The sequence below is a fragment of the Oryctolagus cuniculus genome, chromosome 21, assembly GCF_964237555.1.
Source record: "Oryctolagus cuniculus chromosome 21, mOryCun1.1, whole genome shotgun sequence".
NCBI classification, from domain to species: Eukaryota; Metazoa; Chordata; class Mammalia; order Lagomorpha; family Leporidae; genus Oryctolagus; species Oryctolagus cuniculus.
The window spans coordinates 12,913,579-12,929,823 of record NC_091452.1 but is presented as its reverse complement, the minus strand read 5'-3'; the positions used below and the strand labels follow the sequence as shown (position 1 = coordinate 12,929,823).

The following is a 16,245-nucleotide window of genomic DNA, read 5'->3' as shown; positions in this document are numbered from 1 at the left end:
CGAGAACCCCTGGGCTGGAAGCTGTTCTTGGGGTTGCTAAGGGGAAGTGGGGGCGGGAACAGCAGCTGTGGCCCTCTTTACCTGTCTCTCCCGGCCAGAATGCAGGGATCTGCCCCGTGCTGGGCATGGGCTGGGCTGCACATGGACATGAGACTGCTTCATCCTAAATCCCAAGGAGTTCACAGTTTGGGGAGGGAGGCAGGGCCGGGGCAGGGGGTGGGGGGGAGGAGCTGTCCCTGTAAGATCCGCAGCAGGAGCAGGCAAGGAATGCTCAGGTCTGGTGCGAAATGACAACGGGGAGCCCCTTGTTCAAACATTAAGACTTTGGGGGCGGGGGTTTGGCACAGCCCGTGAGACACCCTCACCCCATATCAGAGCACCTGGTTTCTACTCCCTGCTCCACTTCCGGTTCCAGCTTCCTGCTAACGTGCACCCTGGGTGGCAGCAGGTGAGGCTCAGATACACCTGCTGCCCGCGTGGGAGACCTGGAGTGAGTTCTGGGCTGCTGGCTTCGGCCTGGCCCTGCCCTTGGCTTACTGCAGGCGTTTGAGGAGAGAACAAGCGGATAAAAGACTCTCTCTCTCTCTCTCTCCCTCTCTGTCTCTGGCTCAGTCTCTCTGGCTTTTAAACAAAATGAAAATAAGTAAACTTTTTTAAAAAGAAAAAAATTTGACTTTCAAGAGCTTTAAACACACACGGCCTTCTAAGCTCCGGGCCCTGAGTGGCCGCCGTGGTCTCCCACGGTGCAGCTGTGAGCGCTGCTAACAGTGACCCTGAACTGAGCACTCAACATGTGGGCCATGGCTGCAGGGCTCCGATTCCAGCTCTGTGTCCTGAGACCTGGGTGATCTGGGCACACGCCCCAGTGCCTCCAGGCCTCAGGAGCCACCTCTGTCAGAAGGAGGCAGTCCTCGTGGAGAGAGTGCAGGCAGGCGTCAGCTTGTGGTCTCAGCTCCAGAGCTCTGAATTTCCCGGAGGGACTCAGCTCATCTCCATAGCAACTAGAGATGGATGCCAGTGTTACACCTGTTGCCAGATAGGGAAACTGAGGCACGCCCAGTGTGAATGATGTAATCTCAGCCACCGGGAACCTAGGCATGGATTTGAACTCAGGGGGCCCAACAGCTGGGCTGTGGCCATGACCTTGTCCTATAAGGAGAATGGAGGAGTGTGCAGGGGAGGCCTTGTGTCCAGGCCTGTGGGGCAGGAGGCACAACTCCTCCCTGGAGGGCCTGTGCTGTGTGGGGCTCCCCTGCCCCAGGAGAGGGGCTGAAACTGAAGAACTGGCTTTAAGGACGGATCTGGGGGGTGCGGGCACTTTCACAGGGCTCAGCTGTCCGTTCAGCTGAGTTTGAGCATTCCCAGTTCCCAAGGGGGGCGTCCGGCTCAGCCCCAGGGACGGGCTCCAGGCCAGCGGCGCCCAGCCAGGAAGTGGCGCATCTGAGCGTGCTCTCCTGGCCCTCAGACTCCAAACCCCAGCTCTCTCTGGCCCAGGCCGCTGATCCCTCCGGGCCCTGCTTCGCCAGGGAGGACCAGACCTCCTGAACACTGCCACCATATCCTTCTTTTTGTTTCTTTATTTAAAAAAGTTACCTCCTTTATTTGAAAGGTAGACGACAGACAGACAGATGAGATTTCCCGTCTGCCGTGCCACTCCCCCAGACGGCTACAGCAGCCAGGGCTGGGCTAGGCTGAAGCCAGAAGCCTCCAGGAACTCCATCCGGGTCTCCTGCACGAGTGGCAGAGACCCAAGCGCTTGAGCCATCGCCTCTGCCCACAACATGCACATCAGTAGGCAGCTGGGATTAAAAGAAGAGTCAGGACTCGAACCCAGGCCCTCAGGTTTGGGTTGCAGACATCCCAGGGCAGCTTAGCTGTGGCGCCAAATGCCATGCAGAGGTTCAGGAGGAGAGGGGGAGCTCAGCACAGAAGCCTGGAGTTACTGCAGCACCCCCTCCTCGCTGCCGCCGGCAGTCCCCAGCGGCAGGCCCCCAGCCAGGCTTCCTGACCAAGGTGGGCGGGGGCGGGGCTCAAGGCCCTCACCTCCTCTGGGTGGGAATCCCCGAGACAAGCACAGCAGCGAGTGGTCCCCGAGGCCTTGCCAAAGTGCTTCCAGGGATCTCCCTGGGTGGATTTTTTTCCCCCAACAGCCCCTGGGAAGAGGCGCTATCTGTGGATTCTTATTGTGCAACGGCCAGAGCCCAGCCCCGCCTTCACAGCCTCCTGGGAGCCAGCTGGGTGGAGGGGGTGAGCTCAGCGGTAGCTGCTGATCCATTCCAGACGCTGCGGCACCGGCAGCCCAGGCCAGTTGGTGGCTCCCTGTCCCACGCATGCTCCTTCTTGCCGCTTAGGGCACAGCCGTGCACACCCCACAATCGCCCTCCTTCCCAAAAGTTATTGCTATTTGACCTGAAAGGCAGAGAACAGAGAGAGACACAGAGATCTTCCATATGCTGTTTCACTCCGCAAATGCCCACAACAGCTGGGGCTGGCCAGGCCACAGCCCAGAGCCCAGAACTCAGTCCAGGTCTCCCACATGGGCGGCAGCAACCCAAGTACTTGGGCCACCAGGTGCTGCCTCCTGGGGGGTGCATTAGCAGGAAGTGGGAGTGAGAAGTGCAGCCGAGACTGGAGCCTAGGCACGTTAATATGCAATGTGGACCTTTGATTATTATTATTATTGCTTCTTATTTTAATATAATTCAGCTCATGGAAAAGTTGCAAAAATAATACAAAGAATTACCATACACCTTTGCCCACATTCCCCAGACCTTAACCCTTCACTGTTTTTGCCTCTCCTTTTCTCCTTTGCTCTCTGCAGATACAGAAACACCAGGGGTCTTCAGAGAGCTTGTGGGGCAGGCGTTCGGCACAGCAGTTAAGTCACTACTTGGGACGCCGCCAGCCCGTGTCAGAGTGCCTGGGTGTGGGCCCCAGCGCTGCTCCCAATCCAGCTTCCTGTTAATGCACACCCTGGGAGCAGCAGATGATGGCTTGGTAGTTGGGTCTCGGTGCCCACGTGGGAGACCCAGATGGAATTCCCAGCCTGAGTTCAGGCTTCAGCCCTGGCTGTTGTGGGCATTTGGGGAGTGAAGGAGCAGATGGATGATGTGTGTATGTGTGTGCGTGTGTGTGTGTGTGTTGTCTGCCTTTCAAATTAATAAATAAATCTTTAAAAGTTCATGAAAGGGGCCGATGCCATGGCATAGTGGGTAAAGCTACCACCTGCAGTGCCGGCATCCCATATGGGTGCCGGTTCGAGTCTAGATGGCTCCACTTCCGATCCAGCTCTCTGCTTTGGCCTGAGAAAGCAGTAGAGGATGGCCTGAGTCCTTGGGCCCCTGCACCCAAGTGGGAGACCTGGAGGAAGATCCTGGCTCCTGGCCAGGCTAAAGCCCGGCGTAGCTCGGGCTGTTGTGGCCATCTGGGGAATGAACCAGTGGATGGAAGACTTCTCTCTCTGTCCCTGCTTCTGCCTCTCAGTAACTCTGCCTTTCAAATAAATAAATAAATCTTTTTTTAAAAAAAAAGTTCATGAAAGTGTGTATTATGAAAAAACTATGCATGGATTTCAAACATTTTTGCACCAAAATAAACTTATCTTTTATTTCATTTTCCATGAACTTTTTGAAGCACTCTCATGCAGAGAAGAAAGACACACACACATCTTGGTCAGAATCATGTACTCTTTTTTTTTTTCTTTGACAGGCAGAGTGGACAGTGAGAGAGACAGAGAGAAAGGTCTTCCTTTGCCGTTGGTTCACCCCCCAAGTGGCTGCTATGGCTGGCGCGCTGCACCGATCTGAAGCCAGGAGCCAGGTACTTCTCCTGGTCTCCCATGTGGGTACAGGGCCCAAGCACTTGGGCCATCCTCCACTGCACTCCCTGGCCACAGCAGAGGGCTGGCCTGGAAGAGGAGCAACTGGGGCAGAATCTAGCGCCCCAACCGGGACTAGAACCCGGGGTGCCGGCACCACAGGTGGAGGATTAGCCTAGTAAGCCATGGTGCCAGCCTATTTAAAAAAAGATTTACTTATTTATTTCTTTGAAATGGAAAGCAAAAGGGGGGGGGGAGAGACTGATCTTCCATCCACTTGTTCACTCCCCAAATGACTACAGCAGCCAGGGCTGGGCCAAGCCAAAGCCAGGAGCCCTGACCTCCATCTGGGCCCCCTACATGGATGGCAGGGGTTCAGATGCTTGGGCCATCACCACTGCCTTTCTAGGTACATTAACAGGGGGCCGGATTGCAGGTGGAGCAGCTGGGACTCGAACCAGCACCCAGATGGGAAGCTGGTGCTGCAGGCGGCGGCTTAACCAGCCGCACCACAATGCCTGCCCAGGAGTCACCAAACTCTTCACCTTGAATTACGTGGGGTGCACGTCCTAAACCCAACAACACTCTGTTGCAAGACCACAAACACAATGAGAAAAATCAGGCATCGTTGCAGCATGATTGCCTCATCTATGAACTTCATTCAGATCTCACCATTTCCCCCCACAACCTCCACTCTCACAAGAAGAACACCTGCCTGGGCGCCGGGCATCTCTCTCTCTCCCTCTCTCTTTCTCTCTCTCTCTCGGCACTCAGGGAATGTGTCTCCTTAGCTTCCTTTAAGCCGGTTCAGTCCCTAAGTCTTTTTATATCTTTCCGGACACCGACATTGTCTAAGCGGACAGGCCGGTTAGTTTCTAGAACATCCTTCCATTTCGGTTTGTCAGCTGCTTCTCTGGGCGGCACGCGCTGTCATTTTCTCGGTACTGGTGATACTGCCATCCCTGGGTTAGGGACCCTGCACTGTTTTGGTTCACTCCCTAAGTGTCTGCAACAGCTGGTGCTGGACCAGGCCAAAGCCAGGAGCCAGGAACTCAATCCAGGTCTTCCATGTGAGCAGCAGGGACCCAGGTACTGGAGCCATCGCTGCTGCTTCCCAAGGGTGTGCATGAGCAGGGAGCTGGAGGCTGGAGCCAGAGTCGGGACTCAGACTTAGGCCCTCCAGTGTGGCATGCAGGTGGCTTAAATGGCAACTTTATCATTACTTAATGAGAAAGAGAAAGAGCGCTACATCCCAACTCACTAAGTCTTGTGGACGGGAGGAGGGGCAAAGCCCTTGAGCAAGAGCGTGTGATAGGATCTGTGGGAATCCCCTCTCTTCGCAGCTGGGGTCGGAGCCCCGAGGAGGAACCCAGCCTTGGCCAGGCCTTTCCCAGGGCAGTGTCCCAGCCGTGCTCCGGTGCCCCGTGTTCACTCTCCTTTTCAACTCCGTGGTCCAACAAAGCCTGTCCCGGGCAAGTGATGTTTGCTGAGCACCTGTTTCTGTCCACAGGGCTCAAGGCCGGAAATGAGCTGGCCACACCCTCTGGGAGCTCACAGCCTGGAGACAAACCTTGGCGGATCATCTGTCAGGAAGTGGGTGTATGGGGCACGGAACCCAGAGAAGGGACACCAAAGCGACAAGACGAGGGGCTGGGGTCGAAGGCAGGGCGCCTTCCCTTCTGCTGCTGGGGCCTAGGGAGGGTGCAGCGCGTCTCTGCACAAGTGTAGCTAATTTCCCGCCCCCAGGAGCCCACGTATAAGCACTTAGCCATGCAGACCCCCATGCGCTTTGCACTGCAGAGACCTGGCCTCGAGACGTGAGAAGGGTAAGAGTGGATTTCTAGGGAGACCGACTCCATGGGCCTCACCCTGAGCTGGGAGGAAGTGGGAGGAGCCAGGGGTTCCTCTGGGAGCTATGGGGTTTGGGATGGGCATGAGAGGGCGGAGCTTGTGTTCCCTGTAGCTGTTGGATTTGGTCTGGGTTTACTCCTCAATAGCCAGACTGCAGGTCATTAAAAGCCGCTGGGCCCCTAGAGGGAATCCCATGGGGCCCCATGATGCGTATGTTACGCCTCCCTTTTCACACACACACACACACACACACACACATCACCAGGGAGGTCACAGCTTTAAAGGCGAAGCGCCATGGCTCGAGCCGCTGCGTGGGATGCCCGCAGCCTGTATCAGTGCAGGTTCAAGTCTCTGCTCCTGTGCGCCTCATCCAGCTTCCTGTTAACGCATCCTGGAAGACAGCAGGCCATGCCGCAAGTGCTCGGGTCCCTGCCACCCAAAGGGAGACCCAGATAGAGTGCAGGTCCCTGGCTTCAGCCTGGCCTAGCCCTGTCTGTTGCAGGAGTGAACCAGCGGATGGAAAATCTGTTTCTTTCTCTGTCACTCTGTCTTAAAAATAAATAAGCATTTTTTTAAAGGAGAGCGAATGCATTTTTAAAGATCTTTACATAGTTAAACCCTCAAGTAACCCAAGCATAGCCCCGAGGAGAGTGGCCAACGGCCGCATCATTAACACGTGGCAGCATGCTGAAGTTTTGTGAACCATGTAACGGTTCATATAGAGGATTTTCAAGATTTATTTATTTATTTGAAAGGCAGAGTTATACACACACTCTGATACACACACACACACACACACACGGAGAAAGAGAGACTATGAATCTTCCATCTGCTGGTTCCCTTCCAAAATGGCCTTGGCTGGGACTGAGCCGGACTGAAGCCACGAGCCCACAGATCTCTCCTGGTCTCCCGCGTGGGTGCAGGGGCCCAAGTTCTCGAACCATCTTCTGCTGCCTTCCCAGGCCTTTAGCAGGGAGCTGATCAGAAGGGGCACAGGTGCTGCGTGGGGCAGCTTAGCTCACTGCACCACGATGCCGGCCCCCCGATGTGGGGTTTTTAAATTGAAGAGGCATGGGTTATTCTACATTGTACACCCATGGGAGACTTTATCTCCTACGTATTTTTATGCTGGGCTGCTTCAAGTTTGCCATTCTCTCTCTCTCTCTCTCTCTCTCTCTCTCTCTCTCTCTCATGTCGTCCTCAGGAGTGCGAGACTCAGAGGGGTCAGGTCCCATCCAGGAAGCTGAGCCCGAGCCCAGCGGGAGGAAAGCCCATCCTTAAACTCTGAGCTGCACAGAGGAGTTAGAGACCCAGCTCCTGGCCTCCTGGCTGACCTGGGGCAAGGCATTTTTAGCCCCCTCTGAGCTCGGCGTCCTACCACGGTGACTATCGGCCCCCTCGGGGTACTGGGGAGTTCCCTCGCTTGGGGCTACAGGTAGGTAGCCTGTAGGTGCCTACAGGGAGCCGCTCCTCCGTTTTGGACCACACTGGCAGTCCCCTGAGGGCAGGGCCTGTGTGGCCTCCAGGGTTGCAGCCCCAGCCCCGCCCCACCTTGCATGCTCCCTGCAGACCCTAGGAGTGGCGGGAGAGACTCCGTGTGCCTCCGGGTGCTGTCCTTCCTTCCCGTTCCACACCCAGAAGCCTCCTCTCTGCCTCCCTGGGAGTGGATGAAGCGAGCCCCTTCCCCTCCCGGCACTAGCTGTTTCTCTGGGCCCCGCCCCTCCATTCCAGGGGAGATGGTAAACACCGATAAAAGTGGTTTACCCTGAGGCTCTGGGGAATCAGAAGCGAGATTTGCATCTTAAAGGACCCCCGTGGAGCGAGGGCAGTGGAAACTCAAAGGAAGGGCTCCCTAATGCTAAGGAGAATTGGGCCAGAGAGCTAGAGAGGGAGTTTGGAAATGAGAGCGACCGCCTGCTTCAGTGACAGCGAGTTGGAGTTACTGATCTCTGCACCCAGAGGCAGAGACCAGAGCCCGGGCAGGACACCTCCCGCGTCACCAGCCCCCGGCGCTAGGCTTCTTCTGCACAGAGGCGAGCCCCTGCTCCGAGAGAGGGGACGCACAGCCTGCAGGCTACAGAGCGGGGTCCAAATCCGGTATGGCCGCAGCCAGGCCGGAGTTCCTGGTCGGATGCTTCCTGCCGGGAGAGACTGTGAGGACCACTCAGAGGAATGGAACGTCTGACATTCAGCGGCCTCACCAGCTCCCCCAGAAGCCCCCCGAGGGAACTCGACTCAAGCCTTGGAAATGAGTCCCCTCGGCCCGCCTGCCTCCTCCCTGCAGCCACCCTGGATCTCAGCATTCCCTAAACATCCCTTGTGTCGGTACACAGTGTTCCAAGTCTGGAATTCCCTCCTCCCCCGCCCCGCCTTGAAAACAGTCTCACCTCTCTAATGGTCCAGGCTGCAAGTCTCCCTGATCCTGTGAGTCCCGCTCACGGCCTTATCTTTTTCTCCCGGAAAGCAAGGCGGCCACGCATTGTTGTACAGGTTGTGCACTGCACAGCTCCGGGAGTGCCAGCCACATAGATTGCAGTAGAGACCAAGCCATAACTGGTACCAGGGCAACACAGATGTCCAGTGACTCCTACAGGAGTCCTGCCAGAAACTCGCTCCTCCAGGCTAGCGCACAGGGTCCCTCGCAGGGCTGCGCCGCGCACGGCCTACCAAGGCCTCAGGTCCCTCTGGAGTTCCCCCCTCTGGGGAGTCTGAGAACCAGGCTCCAGGCCACACAAGGAACTCCTGCCTCCGGCATTACGGTCCCAGGCCTCTTCTCTTCCCAAGTATCCCGGGCTGCCTCACCTTTTATTCCTCAGGCCTGGTTCTTCCACCCAAAGGACTGAGTACCCCCTCCCATACACACACACACACACACACACACACACACACACCGGAAACGAGGACCCCAGGCTGCAAGGAGAGGGAGAGGCAGGGGCTCACCCAGCGCTGACTCCCAGGGTGCGTGGTCCGGGGACGGCCTCGCTTGGTGGACACTTGTATGGGTGTCCCATAAAGCGCTCGAACAATGCCGTGGAAAGCTGTGCACTTGGACAGAAATGGATTTTGAAATCCAAGGGTGATTTTCTCACAATTTGCATGACTTCGTGAAGATCCCTTGTACTTGGGTAGGTTGGAGCCGGGGCCCGGGGGTGGGGTGGGGGGAGGTGTTCACAAATCCACTCTGAAGGGCACAGTGATGCATGTGGGGACTGTCCCTCACAGGCAGGGGCGGGCGCCGCGTCGGAGAGATGCTCGGACGTGATCTTACTTAATCTTCGGAACCGGGTGGTGGGAGGAGCCTAACTCCCCCCCCCCCCATCTTGTAGACAAGCAAAATTGAGGCTTGGAGGGGCCAAAGTACCTGCTCCAGATCCCGGGGGAGCTGTGATTGAGATCCAGGCCTGTCAGCCATCTGAGCCCAGCGTCTGTCGCTGCTGCTCTCTCAGGGGCTTTGGGGGGAGGGTGCTACAGACAGCTTCCTGTGCTGTGTCGCAGCCCTGCGAGTTGGGAGTCTGGGCTTCCTGGGACTCACTCCCCTGGAGGCAGCTGTTTTAAGCTTCCCTTGCAGCTAGGACTCAGCCCTACCTGTCAATCAGATTCAACTTTCTGAACTCATGGAGAAGCCAGTGGTAGAAGGAAGTGGGCCCCGCCCCCTCCCACACCTCCTCCTTGCTGGTGAGGTGGGCGGCAGCAGCAGCTGCAGGGGGTTTCAGAGACGTCAGAGGCTGCCGTGTGCGTAGCACTGACCAATGTCCAGAACTGCTGGCCATGCGGAAGCCAGAGAAGTGCGTCTGCACCAGAGGGGACAGCAGTGGTAACGTCCCCTCCCCTCGGGTAAAGGTGGGGGCCTCCTCTGGGCTGCAGGAGCTCCCAGTCTAATCGGCCAGCTGGGGATTGCACCCGTTGCCCCATAGCCTTCAGACACTTCTTTGCTAATAAAATTGGCCAGCGTGGGTGTCTGTTGTTCTCAGGGGTGACCCGAGCCAGTTTACAACAGCCCAGAGGAGCTGAGTCTTTGTATCTCTTCCAAATCAGGGCTTTCTGTTTTTTAAGAGCGGATTTATCAGCGTTCTGTGGGCTTCTCTACAATTCTAAAACCGAGCCGTGGGCTAGCTCATGTATGCAGCCCATAGGAAAGAGTTTGTAATCGTCTTTCTCCAGATAAGGAAACCAGAGAGATAAAGGGGTTGTTTGAAATAAAAAACCCACCAGGTGATAAACCAGGGAACCGAATTCCTAATACCACATCCTCTAGTTCTAAACTAAGCTAGGAGCCGGCACTGCGGTACAGCTGGTTCACAGCCGCCGCTGGGGATACCTGCGGCCCGTATTGGAGCGCCAGTTCGAATCCTAGGTGCTCTGTTCTGATCCAGCTTCCTGCTAATGCACCTGAGAGGCTGCAGATGGTGGCTCAAGTGCTTGAGTCCCTGCCCTCCCTGTAGGAGACCCGGATGGAGCTCCTAGTTCCTGCCTATGGCTGGCCCAGCCTTGGTGTTGCAAGCATTTGGAGGAGATGAAACAGTGAATGAAAGATCTCTCCCTCTCTCCTCCTGCCTTTTGAGCAGGTGGAAATAAACCTGGAGAAGGAGAAAAAGAAATAAGAATGCTTTAAAAAAGAAAGTCAAAACAAAACCAAAAACCATGCAAACTTCCAGAAACTTCCACTGACGCTGTCCAGTCACCCCATTCAAATCACTAAGAATCTTTGGCTGCAAATGGAGGGCCGAGGGTAAGCATAGAAGCATTTGGTCCGCTGTGAGGCACAGGCTGCTTGGTGGTTAAAACCCCCTCGGTACTTTGGATGAGGAAGGAGACAGAGATACAAAGAATCCTTTGGAGGGGAATAGATCACAGGGCTACACACACAGGCAGACTCACCTGGATGCTCTGAGTCTCAGGCTCGCGCTGGGGGCGCCGACAGGTTCGCCCTTAGCACGGCAGGTGCAGAGCCTGCACGCCTACCCACAGGAGGCATTCGTGACACCCGCTCAGCGGCAGGAGCATAGCAGCTGCGGGGTGCCTACTACTTCCGGGCAGTGAGGATTCCTGGCTGCACAGCTGGCCTCGCTGCTGCCCGCTCAGCCTGGGAGCCAACACTGTGGCATCCTCGAGGCAGTCCTGGGGACAGTCCCCTTCCCTTCTCCAGGGACTTCCTGGCCACTGCCCAGGAGACAGGCAGGTGTCCCAGCAGGGGCAGCAGCTCCCCGAAGGTGCACAGGGCTCTGGGGGTGGGAACACCCTGCAGGGCTGGGCAGAAGCTGTTGGCGTCGCAGAAGTCGGCTGCAGAGAGTGGACATGTCCAGGACAGACTGTGGCAGTGACAACAGTGACAAACTCTTCCATTTTTACGACAGCGACTGTGTCTGCTACACACATTGGCTCCAGTCCTTCCCACAGCCTTGCTGGTCTCACATTCTACCCCCCATTTTCCTGTTGAGCAAATAGAGGCCTGGAGAGCGTGCTTTGAGTTCACCACTTGTAGGCGGCATGGTCAGGATTTGAACCCAGGGCTTTATGACTCCAGTGCTTGGATGCTGTGCAGGGTTGAATATCACTTCCCCTCCCTCTGGCTCCAGCCCAAACCTGCCCACGTGACCTTATTTGGACGCAGGCTCTTAGCAGGTGTAATCAGTTAAGGTGGGGTTCTACTGGGTGAGGGCGGGCCCTACAGCCAATCTGGTGTTGTTATAGGGAGGAGGAGCTTGGACCCAGAGACAAGACACACATGGGGAAGCAGCCATGCCAGAGCGCGTGCGGAGACTGGTGTGGAGCAGCTACAAGGGCCTCTAGAACTGCCGGCCACAGCAGAAGCTGGACGAGACCAGGAAGGACCCCGCCTGGGTGACAGTGGCCCTGCTGACCCCTTGCGTCCACCTGCTGGCACCCAGCAGCATGCAGTGGTAACCTGACGCGGCTTCCAGCCGCCCCGTCTTTGGCATGGGTCAGGGCGGCCCCTTGGCAGGAAGGACTTTGGTGCTGGGGTTGGGGGCCTGCAGGAGGCGGGGTGAGGCTGCCCACACACACCTTGACCTCCACCGTGGTGCTCCAGGGCAGGTGTAGGACCAGGGTGCTTCCTGCTCTGGAAACGGAAGACAATTCTAACTCAGCCTAAAGACCCAATGCCACCGTGGCCCGTCCCTCCCCTCTCCATCTTCTTCCTCCTCAGGAACCCGCCCAAAGCGACCCTGCAGTTGTGGGTCCAAAGCTGACAGCTCTGTTTGCAAGACAGGCTCCCAGCTGAAGGCTCTGCAATGTTTCCCTCTCACTGTTGTTTTGGGTCCGGGATCACAGTCCACCACGGTCACTCGGTGTCTCTGGGGGCCACCGCAGCAAGTCCCTCCAGACTGTGTGGTTGGGTGCACCCTGCCAGGGGAGCACCCAAGGAGAATGGGCCGCCCTCTGCTTGCTGCCTGAGGGGAAGTCTCCGGGCCCCAGTCACAGTGCATTGCTGTACTTCCTCTGGCACCCGTCTCCCCACGTGACAGTGGTCCTGGTTTCTCCCTTTTTGGGTTCCCAAGAGCTAACATGTGGTAGGGTCGTTGTAACTGTTTGTGCACTGCACACATCCTTCCACTCGCCGTCAAGAATCTTGAGTCTTGCAAGCCAGTTCGCTCACCGATGGGGCCACTTGGAGCAGGGGAGTGCCATTTTGGACCTCCTGCCGAGCGTCTGCTGTCACCTGAGCGAATATGTGATGAGGAGGCAACCTGGGCTCGGAAAGGTGGCCTCACAGCGCAGACGGGGGAGGGAGCCGCCGGAGTCCGGGTCTGCAGACTCGGGAGTGGCCTCCAAACCCGGTCTATTCCCAGCACGCCCACTCCCTCCAAGCAACCATCTATTCAGAGGCTGTGGGACGCCACCGGGGTCCAGATGGTGCAGAAACCAAATGGAAAAACTCGCACCGTCTCTGAGTCGAGCATTCTTCCTGCTAGGTGTCTCCGAATCTCCTCAGTCCACCTCCCTGAGGTTCCCCAGGAGGCCAGGGATAAGGACCTCCTACCCAGAACCTTGTCATTGCTGTCGCAGAGTGACTGTCGTCCTGGAAGGTCTGGGAACGGGAGGTGAGCTTTCTTACCCCCATCAGACCCCGGAGCTTTGCGAGCCGCTGGATCTCCAGTGCTAGGAGATGGCTTTTTCCTAAGCAGGTGATGATGGAGATGGTGGTGATGATGATGATGGTCATGGTCATGGCCATGATGGTGGTGATAGAATTCTGATGACAATGTTTATGGTTTTGATGATGGTGATATGATGGTGATGGTCATGGCCATGATGGTGGTGATAGAATTCTGATGACAATGTTTATGACTTTAATGATGGTGACAAGACAATGATGATGACAGTGACCAAGTAATGATGATGGTGGTGATAGTGATGAGGATGATGATGGTCATAGCTGTGATGGTGACTGTAATGGCGCTAATGATAGAATTCTGATGACGACGATGGTTGTGGTTGTGATGGTGGTATCATGTATGATGGTGATGGTGGTGAAGTGCTGAGATGGTGACCGCGGTACTGACATAACTCTGAGTCCCCGCTTGTTGAGGATGTGCTGTGGTGCGCGCAAGTTTCCACACTCAGTCCTCGCACAGAACCCTGTGCAGGATGCTCTCCCCATTCTACAGATGAGGACACTGAGTCACCTCTCTGCACTCGGACCCCTGGTGGCCGTTAAACTGCCTCCCACTTCCTGACACTGCTGCCTCCAGACAGAGCACGGAAGGGCCTTCCAGAATGTTCCACCTTTAGCTCGCCTTTCGCTCCCACAGAGGACAAGCCTACTTGGCCTGCAGGCTTTTGCCCTACAAGAGACTTAATTTACTTCTGCCCAGAAACCAGCGGGATCTCCCCATGCTGCTGCTGCGCCCCCCCGGGGAACTGGGACCCAGCATGAGGGCGGAGATTTCCATGACCCCTGGGGTCACCTTGGCAGGAAGGCTGCAGCCCCCCTTTAACCTGTCAGTGGCTTGTCTTAGCATCAGCCCGGTTTCCGGTGTCCAGGTGGAGCCTAATCAGGGCTAAGCAGTTTGAAGTCTGAAAAGCACCATTATCTCTTGCTCCAGGGTCTTCCTTCTCCAGGCCTCCAAGCAAAATACAGAAACACACACGGGTTTCTAATGCAAATTGGGTTTGAAGAGGCTGGCTGGGCTCTCAGGAGTTCCTGGTCGCCCACCACAGAGGGCACACCCCAGGGGGCACCGTTGCCTTGGGCAAAGAATTTCCTCTCATCAAGACAAAACCCAGATACAGCCGCTTCCCCCTTTCAGACCCCACCGGGCTGCCGTCCCGCCCCCAGCATCCAGCTGGAATGTGTCGGTGGGATTCCCAGCTCTGCGCTCCCCTCCCCCGGCCCGCCCCCTCCCGCTGCCTGGCTCGGCGCACCGTGCACGCACCACACTGGCTCACACCCACACACACAGTCACCCAGTGCACTCACACCGTTCTCACACGGTCACACATAAATGCTCATTCACACCCACACACGTGCATGTGCACACGGACACACAATCGCACAGTGCACTCACACAGTTCCTGCACACCCTGCAGACACGCTCGCATGTGTGTGTAAGGACTCAAACACACACACAGGTACACCCTTGCACACCCACTCCCAAGGAGACACCCTCCCCTCGTATGCTCACACACCACACACACACATTAACACACGGACACACACATATAGACACGTGTCTGCACCGTGCTCACACTCATATTCCTACACACACACAATGCTCGTGTGGACACTCAGCACGTGTCCAAAGACAGCCACTCACACACGTGCACACACGCTCTCAAAAACTCCTTCAGGTGCAGACACTTACACACGTGTGCACGCGTGGGCATCACACACTCCTTGGCCCTTCCCTGCTAACCTACTCCTTTCTCCCTGATGTCATTTTTGTGCACTGTCTTGGTGTCTTCGCCTCCTCCTCAGCCTCTCCCAGCCCCGGGCCCCCCGGTTGTACCACCTGCTGCCCTGTGAGTGCCGCAGGCCCCCAAATGCCCTTGGCCTTAATGGACATTTTCTTCTGAACGTCTGGCACCAATGCCACCTCCCGTCTGGGAGACACCATCTGGGACCCTCACATCCCATATCTGAGTGTCGGAGAGTCCAGCTTCCTGCTACTGTGCACCCTGGGAGGCAGCGATGATGCAAGGACTTGGTCCCTGCCACCCAGGCGGGAGACCTGGAGTGAGTTCTGGGCGCCTGGCTTCAGCCTGGCCCAGCCCCAGCGCTTGTGGGTATTTGGGGAGTGAACCTGTGCATGGAAGATCTCTGTGTGTCTGTCTCTGTATAACATCATCCACACAGAATTAAATTGTTTGACCCTAAAAGCTAACTTTTTTTCCCGTTGATTCTAAAAGAAATGCAGGCGCATTGGCAGGGAGCAGGATCAGAAGCAGAGCGGCCGGGACTTGAACTGGTGCTGTGACATGAGACGCCTGCATCGGAGCCCATGCTTCATCCACTGCATCACAACGCCGGCCCAGTGTCTCATCCTCAACAGAAACAGAAGCCAATCAATACCCGTGTGCGGGGGGGGGGGGGGGGCTCCCCGTACCTCACCCGCCACCCCCACCCCCCACCCCCCACCCCCAGCTCACCCTGGGGAGCTTGCCCGTGAGCCTGGAAGCTCTTCCTGGTTCCCAGCCCGGTTTCCCTCCTCCTGTGCCAGGCCTGATAGAAAGCACCTGGGCCCACAGGGACCCTGGCTGCGCTTCCAGCGCGCTGGATGGCCACAGGCCAGAGCCCGTACTCCATGACCCCAGGGCCCGCGCTGGCCTGCGACTTATTTTCCTTGGCCCATGCAGTGTTCTTACGAATGTGCAGTTAGTTGCCAACATTTCAAAACTGAGAGATTTCCCATGAAACACACACACAATTTCCAGCTCCTCTGGAGAAGTCAGAGGCGCCAATCACTCTGGGTCCGTGTTCCCTGGTGGCTGTGGGAAAAAAACAGGCAGTAGCTGTCCTGTTGGGAGGACCCTGGCCTCCAATTTGCCGCAGTCCCCACCATGCCCTATAGTCCCAGCATCTATGTCTCCTGCCTGGCCCCTGTGGCACTGCAGTTGATGTTGCCAACCTTGGGCAAGTGATTAGACCCCGTCAGCAAAATCAAGGGGGTGGATCAGGTGGTCTTTAGGGATCTTTTCAGCCAACAGTCTGTGGTTTTTAGCTGCAAGCTTGGTTTCTCCCTGTAGCCAACCCTGATGTGCAGGCTTGGGGACAGGAATGAGAAGTTGTTACAGAACACTCTTGGTGCCCTCTTCCCCCACCCCCTCCCACTTTCCAGTGTGGCCCTGGCTCCCTGGGCAGTGAGTGTTGACTGCTGACAGTTGGCAGCACTGACCTCAGCCAACCAGGCAGGGTGTTCCCTAGTATGCTCCCACCCCTAGAGCAGCCCACAGCCAATGGCTGACTGAGAAGGGTGTGAAGGGCCCGCCCCCTCACCTCAGTGGTAGGAAAACTACCTGTCTGAGGCCACTCTGGCTTCCGAGCTCTCTGTGGGACCAGGCTGAGCCTCGCTCCCCACTCCCCGGCCAAGGCCTGCCGCCACCCCTCCGTCGTCCTG

At 56.8% G+C, this 16,245-nt stretch overlaps 1 long non-coding RNA gene across 1 annotated transcript; it reads left to right on the top strand.

Annotated features, from left to right (window-relative positions):
* Positions 1-256: 256 nt before the first annotated feature.
* LOC127484715 (uncharacterized) lies at positions 257-15,198 on the top strand. Its single transcript, XR_007911911.2, has 3 exons — positions 257-7,103; positions 11,360-12,729; positions 15,038-15,198. It is a non-coding gene; the product is annotated as an uncharacterized lncRNA (long non-coding RNA).
* Positions 15,199-16,245: the final 1,047 nt, after the last annotated feature.